Genomic DNA, 17,924 nt, shown 5'->3' on the forward strand with positions numbered 1-17,924 from the left:
GCTTGAGTGTGAGTGAGAGAATCGTCCTGCTAAAGCCTGAGACTTACATAGCGAGGACTCACAGTCAGTTGTGTAAAAGATTGTTTTTGTGAATGCATATGTATCATGTGTATGCATATGATCCTGTTGTTTGTACAATGTACATGTGTGAATGCTTATGCATGAAAATGTTGCGCGTATGCACCTGAGTACGTATGTATGATAACTCCAATGTTTTATCTCCTTATCACCCATTGAATTTGTTTAACCCGTTTGAAATATTTCGCGAATCCTAGTTAGGATTGTATTTGAGGGGAGATGAAGTAATATCTTACATAAGACTACCTGAAGAGGTTTCCTGCACAGGGTGGATCATTGACAGGTGTGAAGGAGATTAGGCTTTAAACAAAGCTCGGGAAGAACTGTCTTAGAGAAGACTAACTGAGAAACACCTTGAAAGAGCAAGATATATCTTAGAAAAGAATGGATAAATAGTTGCAGAATATTACCTAAAGAAATTGAGACATGTCTTAAACAAGACTACCTAGAAAGGCTCCTAAAAGATATGAAGTATCTTGAACAAGATTACCTAGAGAGGCTTCCAAAAAGATATGAAACGTCTTAAACAAGATTACCTAGAGAGGTTTCTAAAAAGATATGAGATATCTTAAACAAGATTACCTAGAGAGGCTTCTAAAAAGATGTGAAATTTCTTAAACAAGATTACCTAGAGAGGCTTCTAAAAAGATGTGAGATATCTTAAACAAGATTACCTAGAGAGATATGAAATTTCTTAAACAAGATTACCTAGAGAGGCTTCTAAAAAGATATGAAACGTCTTAAACAAGACTACCTAGAAAGGATATGAGATTTCTTAAACAAGATTACCTGGAAAGGCTTCTAAAAGATATGAAACATCTTAAACAAGATTGACCTGGAAAGGCTCTTAGACGGGAGATGATATGTCTTAAACAAGACTAACCTAGAGAGGTTCCTAGAAAGGATACGAAGTATTTTAAACAAAATTACAAGGTTAACCTAAATATGTCTTAAACAAGACTGACATAGAAAGACTCCTAGCGATGATAAAAGGTTTTATCGAAGGCTACCTAGAAAGGTTGATAAGCGTCTTGGAGAAGACTACCTTGAAAAGTAAGAAAATCTTTGATTGTTTCTGAATTGCCTTTGAAGAAAGGCTCGGAATAAAGCATCGAAATTGTTAAGATTAAATCGTTGAAACGATCGTATTTGCACCGTATTTGGATGATGATATCCTTTTGACTCTAGAGTGACCTTAAAAGGCGAATGTTGAATTTATGCAATGTTATGATGCATGTGTCATGTAATGAGATTCTCAAAATAAATGAGAATTATGTATGTACGACGACCCCCACTGTGGGTCGTAAATAATACAGGCGTAAGAAGGCCAATTACGCAGCAATGCTCGCTGTGCGATACAAGCGTGATTTTTTCAATATCAGAAATTTTGAGAGACGCACCATTTGACTTGAAGGAAATATCCTTAGAGGGAACTCGAATATTACCCTGTCATGCCACACCTGATATGCACTGCCCCAGTATTTGAATTCTTGAAATATATGCCCCAGTCAATAGGATCCTTGATTGTATGCCCCTATAATCCTCGCTATTTTGCCCCTGTTTAGGAGAACCCCCTAGATGTGGTTCACCCGGTTCAGGGACCTTTATTAGCAATGATTGCCTTTGATTAACCCAATCTCCCTGATGCTAGGTATTGATTCGAATGTGAAGCAGATGCTTTTCAGAATTAGTCACGCGTCTTGGTCGTGTCCGATGGACAGAAGTTCACTGAATACTCAGAATGAGATGATGTCTTCTAGGAGATTACCTGAAGAGATTCCTGGAAAGGATATGAGATTGTCTTGAACAAGATCGTGCTTTAAACAAAGCTCGGGGAGGCACGTTTGCAAAGAGGGTCAAAAGATTCCCATAGGGGACAAGGACTATTTTAAGGAATGCAGTGTTTTAAACAAAACTCAGGAAAAGGCATTTCGAAGAAGACTACCCTAGAAAGGATGGGATACCGTCTTGAAGAAGACTGTACCTTAAACAAAGTTTGACCAGGTTTATAAGAGAAATTTGAACATGTCCGAAAAGATTGACGGGTGTCTTAAAGAAGATTGCCTAGAAAGGTTCCTGGAAAGGACAAGTGATTGTTTTTAGAGAATATTACCTGAAGAGGGTAAGGAATATCTTAAAGAAGACTACCTAAAAAAGTTAAGGGATGTCTTACAGAAGACTACCTAGAAAAGGTTCTTAGAAAGGAAGATGTCTTAGAGAAGACTATCTGAAAAAGATTTCTGAAAGTGACGAGAGACACCTGGAAAGGCTGGTAGAAAGAACGAGAGGTTGTGTCTTAAAGAAGACTATTTGAAACGGGCTCCTAGAAATAGTAATAGATATTTGAACATGTCTTAAAGAAGACCACATGGACAAATTGAGAGATGTTCTATAGAAGTTCCTGGAAAGGACGTGAGAGTGGTATTGTCAACATTTGATACTGAGTGACCTTTTGCAATGTGCCCCCTAGTAATGGACTTGCCCCATGGGCTATTCAGAGTCCTTGAGAGATCCCATGGATCTTGATTAGATTGCCCCAGATTGATAGGATAACAACGGGCTATGCCTTGTGTATACAATAGCCATCCGAGTCAGGCGTAAGAGATATTTCTTTTTTGATATGCTTTTAAAGTTATCTCGCCTGTCAGTAGGTTTTTAGCCATTAGCCATGCCCCACGCGACTTCTCCCTAATGTTAAAACATTGGAATCTATATAGACCAGTGTGCTTTACGATGAAATTCATAAGATGCGAATGCGTATGTCTGTCTTGAAAGCTTAAAAAACATTTTTTTTTAGTAAAACAAAGTTTTTTTTGTAAGAAAGTGATATCAACTCAAGAGTTATAGTAGACCTTAAGGAGTCGAGATACCTTTTTGTAACGGTATTCTTTCGAACTAACCATGTTTCAGTTAGGACTTTTAAGGGTTGTAACGTGGCCTGGTTCACGGTTTTAAGAAATAATGGATATAAGGCTCAAAATTTATTTAACCCACCCCTTTCTTTGTGATGTTCTACAGTCCTACGCTCAGTTAACTATGCATTTAGGCTCCAAAAGACTTTGGGAATTATAACATTGACCTTTATGATGGTTCAAAAACCAAAGGTTTATCTGCAAAGACAGTCATCCTCCTTTTGTAATATTTTCTTTTTGTCGAGGGTATATAGTGACCCCCTTTTTTTTACTTTATTATCCCTAATTTTTGCCTTAACTGTTTATTTAAAATTACAGTCAGCGGGATGCCCCAATCTTGCCTAAGTCTCCCTTAATAGGTTTTGACTTGGCGGGCCTTGCGTTGTTTTTTCTTTTTCTTTGCGGACATTGACTGTCAAGCTTAATTATGACGGAGAACCATCAGTGATTATGTTCAAAGGAACAGTTTGGGATAATCAAGTTAACTGAACAGCTACCCTACCCCAGGTTATATTTTGAGGGTTTTTATTTTGTATATGAAGGAAAACTCCTACTTCTTAGGCTCAAAGGGGTTGACGAGGGATTAACATCCTTATATCTCCACTGTATTGGAATTGAAACAATGCCTGTACATCGTCAACACGGTCTGTTCGAAAGCGTACTGTATGAGATTGTGGTATCGTTTTCGTCATTCTCCCTCTAAAGGTACATATCTTTGAACAAAAGTTGAATATCACAAATAATAAAACCAAGTAAAAACACAGTTTTGAATATAGTGAAAACACTAGGAATAAACCAAGACAAACGTAAGCAATGCATTAATGATTATTGTAAAGTACATAGCGTATGCCGCAAACCAATGTTTAAACAAACTGAAAGGAAATTGCAAATGAAAACAAAAACTAATGATCTAAGAAACCCTCCTTCTAGCCACTTATAGCATTAGACTTGCGAGGCTCTTCGAACTCAATGAGCCCTTCTTCAATTAAATCTTGGATCTTGTGCTTCAACGGCCCAGAATCCTCTGTATCATGACCAGGACTATCTGAATGATAAGCGCACCTAGCATGATGCTTGTACCCAGGAGTGGGGTTAGCTGGAGCTGAGTATGGAGGTAGCAGAGTTATCAAATTCTGACTGAGCAAGTATTGTAAAGCTTGAGACAGTGGCATGTGCAATGGAGTAAATGATCGTTTTGGCTTGGACCTCCAGGGGCGTTGGCCACCCTGTTGCTTTTGCTGATCCTTCTGTTGTAGTGTCGGGGTCTGATTAACCAGGATTGCCCCTACAGTGTTGGGTTCCTTTTTTCCATCATATGATTTCTTTGCTTGATAGGAACCTGAGGGTGCCCCTTGTATCTTCCCATTTTTTACCCCATTTTCAATCCTTTCACCAATGACTACCAAGTCCGAGAACCCTGAAGATATGCTTCCGACCATCCTATCATAGTATGGTCCTTGCAAAGTACTCATAAATATGTCCACCAGTTCTTTTTCCATCAAGGGAGGTTGGACTCGAGAAGCCATTTCCCTCCACCTTTGGGCATACTCCTTGAATGATTCATCCTTCTTCTGTGACATGTTTTGTAATTGCATCCGATTGGGTGCCATGTCCAGGTTGTACTTGTACTGCTTCAAGAATGTATTAGCAAGATCATTCCAGCTTCGTATATAGGATTTCTCCAATTGCATGTACCAGTCAACAGATTCCCCGCTTAAGCTATCTTGGAAGAAGTGTATCATTAGCTTTTGATCGTGAGCATAGGCAGCCATTTTTCGCACATACATGCGCAAGTGGTTCCTCGGACATGTGAGTCCTTTGTATTTCTCGAAGTCAGGAATCTTGAATTTGTGTGGTATAGTCAAGTCTGAGACCAAACTCATTTCGAAGGCATCCACATCGAAAGCATCATATCCTTCTACCACCTTTAGTCTCTCCTCTAGTGCTTTGATCTGTTCACTGTCCTTGAAGTCTTCCCTAGAGTTGGGATTATACTGCTGCGTCTGAGGTGCTTGGTCTGTGTTGTCCACCTCTTGTACTCCGTATTGTAAACCCAGGTAATCTTCATCCCTAGGGACATTGTTAGCAGGAATGCGAACTGTGCGGGTTGTCCCTTTAGTCTGCGGAGTGGGGACAAATCCCTCTTGAGAGGCCTCTCATTTCTCTTGGAATTGGATAGCCCTTCTGACTGATCGGACCTGAGGTCTGTCCTTAGCCGGGCCAAAGCCTGAAACAAATCCTAGCAGCGGGTTTTCGTCGTTGGGCATCTCATCCTGAACCAGGGTATCCCCAAACTGAACCTCTTTTGCCTTTTCTTGTTTATCTAGTAGGGCCTTCATGAATCCTAGCATCTGAGTCATACCTCCTTTAACCTCTTCCACACTAACCTTCAGTTGATCCACCTCCTCACGAAGGGCGGCTTGATTCTGTTCTAGCTGATCCATTGATTTCTTTTGTTGAAGTCTTGTCTGATAAGACGGTCGGGATGTTAAATTATCCTTCCCAATGGTCTCTTGCTCTGAAGGTAAAAGAGAAATCTTCTTTCAATGCCATGACAATGATATGTATGCCATGAATGATATGTTTTATGCGTGTTTATGTCTTATCCACATCCATTGGTGTAATAACTCCTTTCTTCTTCTTTTTTTTTCTCATTATTTTTTTTGGATAAGACATGATGCAAGAATGCACATGATGCATGATGAATGCCACAATTATATGAGATATATAAAAAAATAAAAAAAATAATGAAAGCGTACAGTTAAACACATAAGCATATAAGCCCTAGGTTCATAGGTTCGACGTAACGGCTTAGGAGCCTACCCTTCCCACGGGAATGTTCTAGAAGGTCTCATGGGATTGTTCGTAGCCGCCGAGACTTTTTGTCTCTTTGGATTTTGGAACAACTCATTGGTCCATGAGGTTCGAATTTTAGGGGTAGGTTCCCAGAGAGATCAGCCAAATACCAAGTCCAGCCCTCAACAAGGTCAAGCCTCGTATCAGACCTTTCCGGATATTCAACCCACTCTGAGTGGAATTATAATAAGACTCGTAGGCGATGTAATTCCCCTCTGGTCATTATTATAATTCCCACGCTTAGGTTTAACAATACTTTATATACAACCCAAAATATGCAGTAAAATAACAAATATTCAAGTACACAAATATTTAATTAAATCACTGTAGATAAATGAAATTGCGAATAAATAAATAAATAAATAAAAATTTAGATATTTAATAAAAAAAACCACAAACCCTAAAATAGCGAATAAGCCAAACCCTAAAAAAATTCGCCAAAACCTAAAAAAGTTTGCCAAACCTAAACCCTGCCAAAACCTAGGAGCATAATAATTTACAGTTTTGTTATCACTAATCCCCAGCAGAGTCGCCAGCTGTAGCAACCTGCCCTAAAATTAAAGGTTTTAGAGTCGCCACCTATTCTGAAGGGCGAATAGGAAACCCTACGCAGTTTAGAGATCGGGGTAAGTTATTATAATCAGGTTGAGGGAAGGTGTTAGGCACCCTCAACCCTTTCGTAAGGTTTGTATCTAAAGATAAAGGTTTATGGCTAAAATTGAGGTTTATAGCTAAGGAAGTGAATAGGGGAAAAATTGAGATTTTAGGGAAGGGGACTCGCCTTGGTTATCCAAGTGCCTACGTATCTCCTTATGGAGAATCAGAGTCAACGTAGTTCGGGCACAAGGTTGTACGCCTTTGAATTAGAATTTGATTGTATTTGAAGTTGTTTTGAAATTGTTTTGAAAGGCATTTTGAGTTGCCTAGGATAAAAATCCGTAGTTTGATTTGAAGTGTTTGAATGTTTTAGACTTGGGCGTACAACCCTGATTTGATATGACACCGTTAGATGCGTTGACCAATAGATTTGGTCAGTATAGCTAACGGATTAAGGGGCATTGCTGGTTACTCAGATCGATAGATTGATCGTCGCGGGCAGCAAATTAAATGTGTTTTGGATTTTATGTATTTTTTATCTCTCGTCTAAAGCGACTAATAGATTTAGTCGAGTCGAGGAGAGAATTAGTAAGAATTAATTAAATTATTAAATAATCAAAAAGATAATTTCTCGTCTACTACGACTAATCGATTTAGTCGGTTTGAGGAGAAAATTAAATTGAAATAAAAAACAATTAAACATTTATTAAAATTATCAAATAGAAATTAACTAGTTTTATTTTTATTTTTGCGCAGGGGGTGCATTTTGTGTTTGGGTAATAATTAAGGGGTGTGCTAATAGTAACAGGCCTGGCCCATTAGTGTTCTTGGTCCGTTTGGATTATGTGTGGCGTAGGTGTATGGAGTTAGTGTAGGTTGCCAGATCCTGGACGTTGGCCTGAATCTAATGGCTCGCATGTGTTTCCTGATGTGGGGTACATGATAAGGAATGCACCGGATCAAAGTCCTGGTGCCAACAGATGGCTATCAAGAAGCCACGTGCTGATCATCCAACGGTTGAGGGAAAAGATTTGATTAAAACAACAAAAAAATAAATCTCATACCCAGACTCATAGCCTCTCTCGTTCTCTCCCACTTGCTCTCTCATTCTTTCGCACAAACCCAGAAAACGGCCAACATCTCGCCGTCGGCCACCACCAACCGCCGTTCGATACCCTCTGAAACCCGGGAATAACCATAACCGGATGAAGATCATCACGATCTTCATCTTCTTCGCGCCCAGGCTTCAAGCAAAACCCCACAAATTCAACCCAACTTGAATCCTAACCCCCAATTTAACGAACCCTAAACCTAATCATGAACCCTAACCACCTTATTTTTTCAGAAATTTCAACAATCAAACGCATGCAATGGATTCATCAAAGATCTAAGCTAAGTTCAGTTGGATTACCTTGTGTTCTTGAATTCGGGTTCGTATATGCTCCGACTTGCTCTTAATCCTCCTCTTTATTTTTTTATTTTCCAGGTGCCTGAGGATGAAGCTCCAAGTTATGTTCGCGGCGGCGTTAAGCTTCTTCGAGTTCTCTCCTCGCAAAAATCCAACCCCTTCTTCTTCTTTTTCTTTCTGATTTATAGGTTTAGGGTTTAGTCAAGTTAGGAAATTATAGATTCGATTCATTTAGGTTTTGATCTGATTCAATATTTGGTCCGGATTTGATTTTTTTTGTAAATTGTAAATCATTGTTTGATTAAATAAAATCATTTGATTCAATTTGTTTAAAATCTGATTTACGTTATTGTTTGATTTCCTTTTCTGAGATTTGATTGAGTTTGTGAAGATTCTTGGGCCTGGGCAAAGATCTGGATTTGGACTTGCTTGGTTGAAGCCGCGGCGGCTATGGAGGATTGCAGAGCTAGGGTTTGCGCTGTGGAGGGAAGGAGATGAACAGGAATCCGGGTTGGGTTTGACCCGATCCGGCCCCTTGGTGACCCATACGCTCCATTGGTTCTATCTGGGCCCAATATGCCACTAATCCAACCCATTTCCTTAATTCTTATTAATCCGATAATAACAACCCATTAAAAGATAATACCCTTAATAATAATAATAATAATACTTGATAACAATAACTAACAATATTATTAATAATAATATTAATAATAATATTAATAATAGTTATCAATAATTATTAAAATCATATTCTAAATGAGCATTAGTGTAATTACCCTAGAATAATATTCCATTGTAATTAACTAAAATAAACCAAAAATTAATAGAAATGATTAATATTTACCAACAAACATTTACAAACATTTCTAAGTGGGCTTCAATTTTGATTGGGCTCAAAGCACACCCTTTTTTCTGAATACACCCCCTTCTTTAAAAGTTAATGATCTTTAGTAACAATTCAAATAATCATAAACTAAGTAAATGATGGTAGTGTAATATCCACAAGAATGATAAAAGAGAAATCTCTAGAACGAGATATGTGGGCTATCAATTGGGTCTAGGTACCTGCTAAATACACACCTAAACTTGATCAAAGGTTTCATAAGAGGTTGGGTTTAACAATAAATATGTTAAACCCCATGACTCTTAATTTCAATACCCTTAAACAAATTAAAAGACGTGAATTATATCGGGTAAATTTTGGGGTATGACAACAACAAGAACACTTCGCCCTACAAACCTGGTTAAAGATTCTTAAATTGTTCAGTGAGTTTTAAGATAGATTAAAAGTATATTTTCTTGCTAATCTTAAATATTTGCTTTCTTCACAAGGTGTTTCAAAGGTCTCTACAATTCAAATTTTCACGTGGTAGTTAAGTTTCAAAACCTTTTTGGACGTGGTATTTCGAATAACCTTAAACAATTATTTTGTTTTACACAAGGATTGATTAATTTAAAGTCAGAAACCAAGCTCATGTTAATATTTTTTTACCTCAGTAACTCGAGAGAATGATGTATGTGATATCGAACTTTGAAGCTATTTGGAATATCAGTCGCAGCATTACGTCCCTAAAAAATAAAAAATTTTGCAAGTTGATCGAATGATTAAGGAGCCTCATGAATTTATTAACTTAGTGAAGTTAGAAATCAAAGACTAAAGGAAAATAGAGAATCTATAATATAAGAAAAGTTGTTGTTCTGGAAATCACCAAAATACTTTTTTGTTATCTTAGTCTAAAATAATAATTTAGGGGCAAAAAATATCTTTTGTTGATTTTTTCCAACTCATTTTTTACTTTTCAACCCATTTTTCACTTTTCACTTTTCACTTTTTCATTTTTCAACTCACTTTTCACTTTTTATAACTTTATTATTATTTTTAATAAATATTTAATAAAAATATTATAATAAATTATTTTGTAATAAAAAGATTATTATGATCATTTTAAATGATTTTTAACTTACATTTAAAATAATATTTAATTTTTAAAAAATTAACTTTAATAATTGAATATTAATAACGAAAAAATCTAATTTGAAATAATTTTTATTTTAAGATACAATATTTTTTAAGAGAACAATAATAATTTTAATTTTAAAAAAATTATTTCAATTAAAAGGAATTTAAAAATATACTTGAAAATGTGTGTTATTGGATAAAATACAAAAATGTGTGTCATTTATCATTAAGTTTAGTTTATATGATTCAAAATATTATTATATTAATATATGTCATTAATGAAGTGTATACAATAAAAATAATGTTCGCACAATAAAATTTTACAAAAATTATTTGTTATTAATTACATTTCACAAATATATGTTATCAATGTAAATATGATATATATATATATATATATATATATATATATATATATATATATATATATATATATATATATATATATATATATATATATATATATATATATATATATATATATATATATATATACACGGAAAAAAGTGTATTACTTATTCAATTGTAGCATACTACTATTATTTATAGTCAAATTCTATTTATTCAGATATTTTTGTAAATGATAAATAAACAAAAATAATATTTGTATATGGAAAAAAATCTATTATTGATCTAAATATTGTTATATACGAAAAATTGTATTTTTGATAAAAAAAAGTTTATTCAAAAAGCTATACGGAAAAAAAAAACTATTATTGATCTAAATATTTTTATGTAAACAATTCTAAACACAAATAATATTTGTACATGGGAAAAATCTATTAATAATTTAACATTTTTATATATGAAAAGTGGTATTTATGATAATAAAAATTTATTCAAAAAAGGTATACGGGTAAAAAACTATTATTGATCTAATTATTTTTATATATGAAAATGATATTTATGATAAATTTTTATTCAAAAAACGTATACGGGAAAAAAACTATTATTGATCTAAATATTTTTATATACGAAAATTTACAATTGATTCAAATATTTTTGTAAACGATACCTAAACATAAATATTATTTGTATATAGGAAAAATCTATTAATGATCTAAATATTTTTATATGTGAAAAATGGTATTGATGGTCCCAAAAAAATTTATTCAAAAAAGGTTTAGGGGAAAATTATTATTGATCTAAATATTTTTATATACGAAAATTTCCAATTGATTCGGATATTTTTGTAAACGATACCTAAACATAAATAATATTTGTATATGGAAAAATCTATTAATGATCTAAATATTTTTATATATGAAAATTGGTATTTGTGATCCAAAAAATTTTGATTAAAAAATGGTTTATGAGAAAAAATATATTTTTATATACGAAAATTTATTATTGATTTAGATTTTTTTTAAATGATACCTAAACATAAATAATATTTGTTTAGGGAAAAAAATTTATTATTGATCTAAATATTTTTATATACGAAGAATGGTATTTATGATCCAAAAATTTTGATTTTGATTTAAAATAAATATAGAATTTTTCTTCACCCACCTCCCAACCTTCTTGCCCACCCATGGTGAATTTACCACAATACCCCTTGTTTCGGAAGTTCATTTCCGAAATTGTACTTTTTTTTTTAAAAAGGTGATTTCGGAAATGCATCTCCGAAAACGTGTTTTTTTTAATATAAAATATTGATTTCGGAGATGCATCTCCGAAATAAAGTTACATTTTCAGAAAATGTGGTGTTTCGGAAGTTCATCTCCGGACGCACCCCCCTTGGGGAATTCGGAAATGAACTTCCGAAAATATGTCTGGACAGAAGAAAATGAAAAACAACAACAATTCGCTTTATTTAATCGGGTGAAGATTACAACGATAATATTACATATAATTAAAGTTACATATTGTTGATCACAGGTAGGTGGGGATGAGTCAACATTTTGATAACATCGTCCGCCGATCTTTGAAGGTTCGCGTCCAACTCGATCGGGCCCTTCGAAGAAAATCGGTCGAACGTTGTCCACAAAACCGCCAAATCTTCGTCGTTCTTGATCTCAAAAGGTGTGAACTTAATGCCTCCCTCGTCGTTAAGCGATGGCGAGCGGTACTCGAGCTTGACAACCTTTCGATTCTCGGGATAGCGCAAAAGCGTGTTGAGCGACGGTATCAACTCCACAAACGGCGTGTCGCGCGAGAAGCGAAATTGGAACGGCATCGGGTAGCCGGTTTCAAAGTAGACGAATGCTAGGTGGGGGTAGGTTTGTGTCATTTGTGTTTTGTGGTGTGGAGAGGATGAAGAAGAGTGTGTATTTATAGACTTATTGGAGCATTGATGGCCTAACAAACCTTATCCTGCCTCAGGGGACATTTCGGAAATGAACTTCCGAAAATAGGCTCCAGACATGTATATTTCGGAAGTTCATTTCCGAATTATGCAGAAACAGACATAAATTTTGCATTTTGTTGATTGCTTAGTGTGTTGTCTAAATTGAACATATGGAATTGACATTAACCATAAATTAGACAAGCAAGTCATAAAACATAATTATATTATACATGTATTGAATCGGTCCGATTTTACATGATAAACAACAATACATACAAAAAACGATCCGGAACAAACTAAAATTCACCGAACCAATCGGTGGATCCTAAGTCCAAAATAGGCTCATTCTTCGACCGCTCTCTATTTTGCTCGCGCTCTTGGCTCATCATTTCTTCAAACTCCGCCATTCTTGAAACAAAAGGATCCGGCCAAGTTTCCGCCTTATTTGAACGATGTGCGGTCCATTGACAACAAGTAGCCGGTATAGGACACCTCGGTTTCAAAAACACTTGGACGAAGTGCCGCGATCGTAGATACCCGATGCATATGATTCGGCTCGACGCATACAATATCATATGCACTTGCTATGAGATGACCCATATCGGGGAATGACATCCACTTCGAGACCGGAGCGATACCGGTAAGTGGTGGAACAAGTGCATCATGAATTTTTGCAAACTTTTCTTGATTTTCATATAGTCGGCCGTAGATGTCCCGATACGAAGTCAACTCCGCAAGAAGTTCCCGTCGGACTAAAGTGTGATTATTTTCCCCTTTACCGAGCAAACCCGCAACGGCCCGATATCCACAATTGCCGTCTCCTCCAACATCAACGATGTTATCGATATATTTCTGCATAAAAAGTGGCATCTCATCAATGTAGACAATGGGTGATTTTTTATCGGCGGTGTGCGAGGTGGCTTCGAAATACGGGCACCTTTGTTACCACTACTCTTGGACTTAGGTGTCTCATGAATTTCCGGTAACGATGCATCAACATGTTCAAAGTAGGAAGGAGATCGTTTTGTTGATGTGTCATCTTATGTAATTTTGGACTTTTTCGGTGCACCTTTAGTCTTAACCGGTTGAGATGGCGGTTTCAAATCGGTGGTCTCCGGAAATGCGATCTTTCGCAATTGTTCTTTTATGTGCATTTTTGTTGTGTCGTCCGCTTTAGCAAACTTCTCCATTATCACTTCCAACTCGTCGGAGATGGTGATTTTGGAGTCATTTTCTTTCGGCGGGTCAAAATCATCAAAACGAAGTTTCTTCCAATGGTCGGCTACCTCATCCATGCGTATGGGTGAATTCAAATTCTTTTTTTTTGCAAGTATACAAGCACATGGTAGGCCGTATGTCTTTCTAATCGTGCACCCACATAATGAACTATCCGGCCCCGTCGTCTCCGACCGCTTAGCTTCATGAAACAAAAAATTCAAACCCGTCCGAGATATGTTGTAAATCAATTGGGAGAATAGAATTTGCCCTTTAAACCGGTGTTCCATAACCGTCTTGCTCCGACCGAACGATGTTTGAATTTCATTGTGTTGATTTTCAAGCATTTGGTTCACGGTGTCCCATCCCCGACACAAATCTCCCTTGCTATCACCCAACCACCTCTTGAAGACCGCATGTGCGGATTCAACTCGGTTAGTCGTGGTGCAACCAAGATGTCTAACTCGATTTGTCCAAGCGCACACGACTTTTTCTCTAACTTTGTCAAGAATGGTGGATTCGACATAATGACAAAAAGTCTTAAGGGAACCACACAATGACCTAAAGTGTACCAATTTCTCGGTATACACATCTTCGGAGTAGGCATCCAAAATTTCCCTCCATGCCGCCATTATCCTATCAACCACAACACCGGCTTTAACAATTTTACCGTTTTCATCCGGCCTATCTTTTGTCCCAACCGCGGGTTTCAACTTGCTTCTCACGTTGCAAGTTATGTGATACCGGCAAAGTAAAGCGGTAGATGTCGGAAAGACGGTATCGACCGCATTCATCAAAGCATTGTCCCGGTCGGTGACAATGACGTTTGGCATAACCGCTTGATCAACTAACAAAGACTTGCAAATTCCCAAGGCCCACGTAAAGTTGTCTTCTTTTTCACACTCCAAAAAAGCAAACCCCACCGAATAAGTCTTGTCCGTCGAGGTAACACCGACTATCTCTAGAAGCGGAAGCCTATACTTGTTGGTCTTGTACGTCGAATCCATCACAAGAACGGTTGGAAATGTGTTGAATAATTTGATACTTTCGGGATGAGTCCAAAAAATATCACGCACGGTAACTTTGTCCTCGGAGGTTCGGAAGCTTGAAACATAATTGTTATCGCCTAGAAGTTTCAAAAGTTGTTGCATTTCCGACCGAGGGCCCATATTTAAAACCTTGAGATTGTGTCGTTCATTGTAAACTTGCTTGATATTTGAAACGCTATCCGGTTTCTTACGCTTCAAATCGGCAAGTATGTTGCGAGGCGCCACTTTGACTATCGTTAGGTCCGATATCACATTCCTCTCTTCGCGGGACAAACCACACGCCATTGGATGCCCGTGTAACTTGACATCCAAGGCATGATTATGCATTCCACAAATCACGGTTAACCGCCACAAATCATCAACCCTCCGAGTGGCACGCAACTTAAAGGGACACCCGCACTTTCTCGACCCCGTGTCCTCGTGTTTTAGCACCCGGTTTGATTGTACATAACTACCACCCCGTTCGCAATTCAAAACAACGAAAGCTTTCCGCCTACTATTTCCGTTGTCCGACCTTAAAATAACAATTGCAAATCCATTTTTGTTAGCTTCCTTCCGAACCCAATCAAGCAATTGTTCGCGATCGCCGAAGCTCCGATCAATTGTAAAATGTTGTCGAACATCGACCGCATTGATCATAGGAGTAACGTCAATAACCGGATCGTTATTAACGTTGAAAATTTCCGGAACTAATACTCCATCGTCTTGCACAATGTTGTCCGGATGCACCATACCTAACAAATGAATAAATTATCAAAAGTTGGCCAAAACTGTTTTTTTTTTTACTGCCAGGCCTATTTTCGGAAGTTCATTTCCGAAATATGTTAGGTAACATATTTCGGAAATGAACTTCCGAATTATATCAGTGTTCAGCAGAATTTTGTTGAATCAATGTAGTGAAATAGGGAATGAAATAAGTGATGTTTACCTGAAATTGTAGCTTTTTATGCTCCCTTTAACGTGATCAACGGTTTGAAACTTGATTTTAGGACGAAAAATGGATGGAGATTGATTGGGTTTTGTGGAGGGTTTGGAAAAGTGTTGGAGAAAAATGATGAAATAGTGAAGGAGGGAAATTTGTATATGCAGAAATATTTTCGGAAATGAACTTCCGAAATATTAACGGTTTTGACATCTTCGGAGGTTCATTTCTGAAGACAAAAAAAAAATTCAAAAAAAAAAAAGCGCTTCGGAAGTTCATTTCCGAAGCAGGGGTAGTTTTGGTTTTTCGCTGGGGGTCACCCCCATAGGGAGGTGGCTAAAGAAAAAATCTAAATATATTATGTAAACAAATGTGCGTACCAAATCAGAACTCATACGTATGCACGAGTTTGTTACTAGTTTTGATTCATAAGAGAAAGAAATAAATAATTAAAGAAATCACGTCTCTCTAGAATAAAACAATTGAGTTATGGAATAAGAGGAATGTGATTGGAACTCCTTGTTAGTTGGATAGAGATCACGTGAGCATGATTTCAATTGATGTCCATGTTTGGATCACTACTGTAACACATCTGCAAAATAAGTTTCAAGATAAACTCAATCTTTAAATCTTTGAGGCCAAAAACTTCCATAGTTCAATGCTTAAAATCAACCCTGAGACTTGAGCATTTATTTAAGAACAAAAAGCTTTCCCACCGAAACGAACACAGCTATCCCTACTTTCAATAACTACTTCGGAAAAATGTAGCTTAATCCTTTAAATAGACACAACAAGAAATTTTTTAGCAGAAAACTAAATATCTAATATCAAATAAAAATAAAACAATATATTTTCTGTGGTGCACTCCTAATTTAAATTTCATCAATAATATTAACGTTCAATTATTTCCAAATAAGAAACCACAATCAATTTTTCTTAATCAAAATTTATGATTTATTAATTAATTTTACAATCAAATATCACAATTCATATTTAGCACAATTGATATAATAAATGAAATCAAAAGAACCACAACTTCATACTTCAAACATCAAAACAGGCAAAAATATCCAACAAAATTTTCAAATGATTTTTTAAAACAATTTATAAAAAAAATTATCGATTAATACACAATATAATAATCATGAATGATGGTTAGAGAATAAAATCTATTAACAAATTTTTTTGGCTAAACATTTAAACAATTAAAAGCAATTCCACATCAAAATTAAGATGACAAATAAAGAAGTTTTTATAAAAGACAATCTCTTTTTAACAAATATAGAAATTAATTAATCCATTAATAAAAAATAAATAAATACAAATGAACACAAGTATTCAATTATTATACAAAGCACATCATATTAAGATGCAGACATAATTTTATAGGTAAAATAAAAATCACTAAGTAAAAAAATATTACTCCCTCCGGTCTCATTTATAAGAAAAGATTCAGTTTTAGATACATTGAATAAAAAATGTATCTAGACAACATATTGTCCAGATACATTATTTATTCAATGTATTTAAAAAGAGAATCTTTTCTTATAAATGAGACTGGAGGTAGTATTAATCAAATGGTCTTAATAAAATATTAAAAATAAAGGAGCCTATGAAACAACTTATATTCTAATAATGATATAAATGTAATATGATTAATCTAAATACAATAAAATTTCTTTTATGCAATTAACCTCTTGCAATATATATTTTGGGGTCATATGTTGCCCTTTGTTAACCTAAATTAATAAGGTAACATTTACAATTAATCAAACAACAAAGCCAACAGTACTAAACAATAAATACAATAAAGCTGTTCATTGGAAGACTTGCTGCTCAAACATTGCAGCTAGAGCAAAATTGGTGGGGAAGTTAACATCTAAAAAGGCAAACAACTCTATGAGCAGCTTCTCCTTCCTTAAAGCCTTGGACATTTCGCTGCATCCTCGCAATCATCTGGCCACTCGTGATGTCCTTTGGTGCCCGCCGGTGTGTGGTTGGGTCAAGTGTAACATTGATGGAGTCGCTAATGACTCCCCTATGCTGCCTGTGGCCGAATTTTCAGGGATGACAAAGCTGAGCATATTTGTAGCTTAAGTGCTTTTCTTGGGGATAGTAGTCCATAATATGGTGAATTTATGGCAGCTATTCTTGCCAGGAAAGAGCTAAGCAATGTCATTAGAAGAAACTTTGGATTGAAACTGACTGCTTATTAGTTGTGAAGGCTTTCTCCAATGTTCTTTTAATTTCGTGGAGAATCAAATCTCGTTGGTTTACGTGTTGGGCGTTTACTCAAAGTATAGATTTCATGATTACTCATATTTTTAGAGAGGCCAATTTTTGTGCGGATCTCCTGTCTAACCTGGGTTTAACTTGCAATAATTTTTTTTATTATGATTTTGTCCATAGCGCTATTTTTTCGGATTACTTGTTAGACAAGGCGGGTACACCTAAGCTTAGGTTTTGCTCTTAAGAGGTATTGGTTGTGTCTCCCTCTTGTGTTATTGTATTTTTTTTGTTTTGATTATCAATATAATCTCTTTTTTTGGTTAAAAAAATTACCGCATATTTTTTATTATAATAAATTTAAAAAAATCTATCAGTTAAAGTCAAATGATAGGTAATAAATTTTAA

The sequence above is a fragment of the Vicia villosa genome, linkage group LG2 (assembly GCF_029867415.1).
Source record: "Vicia villosa cultivar HV-30 ecotype Madison, WI linkage group LG2, Vvil1.0, whole genome shotgun sequence".
Taxonomy (NCBI): Eukaryota; Viridiplantae; Streptophyta; class Magnoliopsida; order Fabales; family Fabaceae; genus Vicia; species Vicia villosa.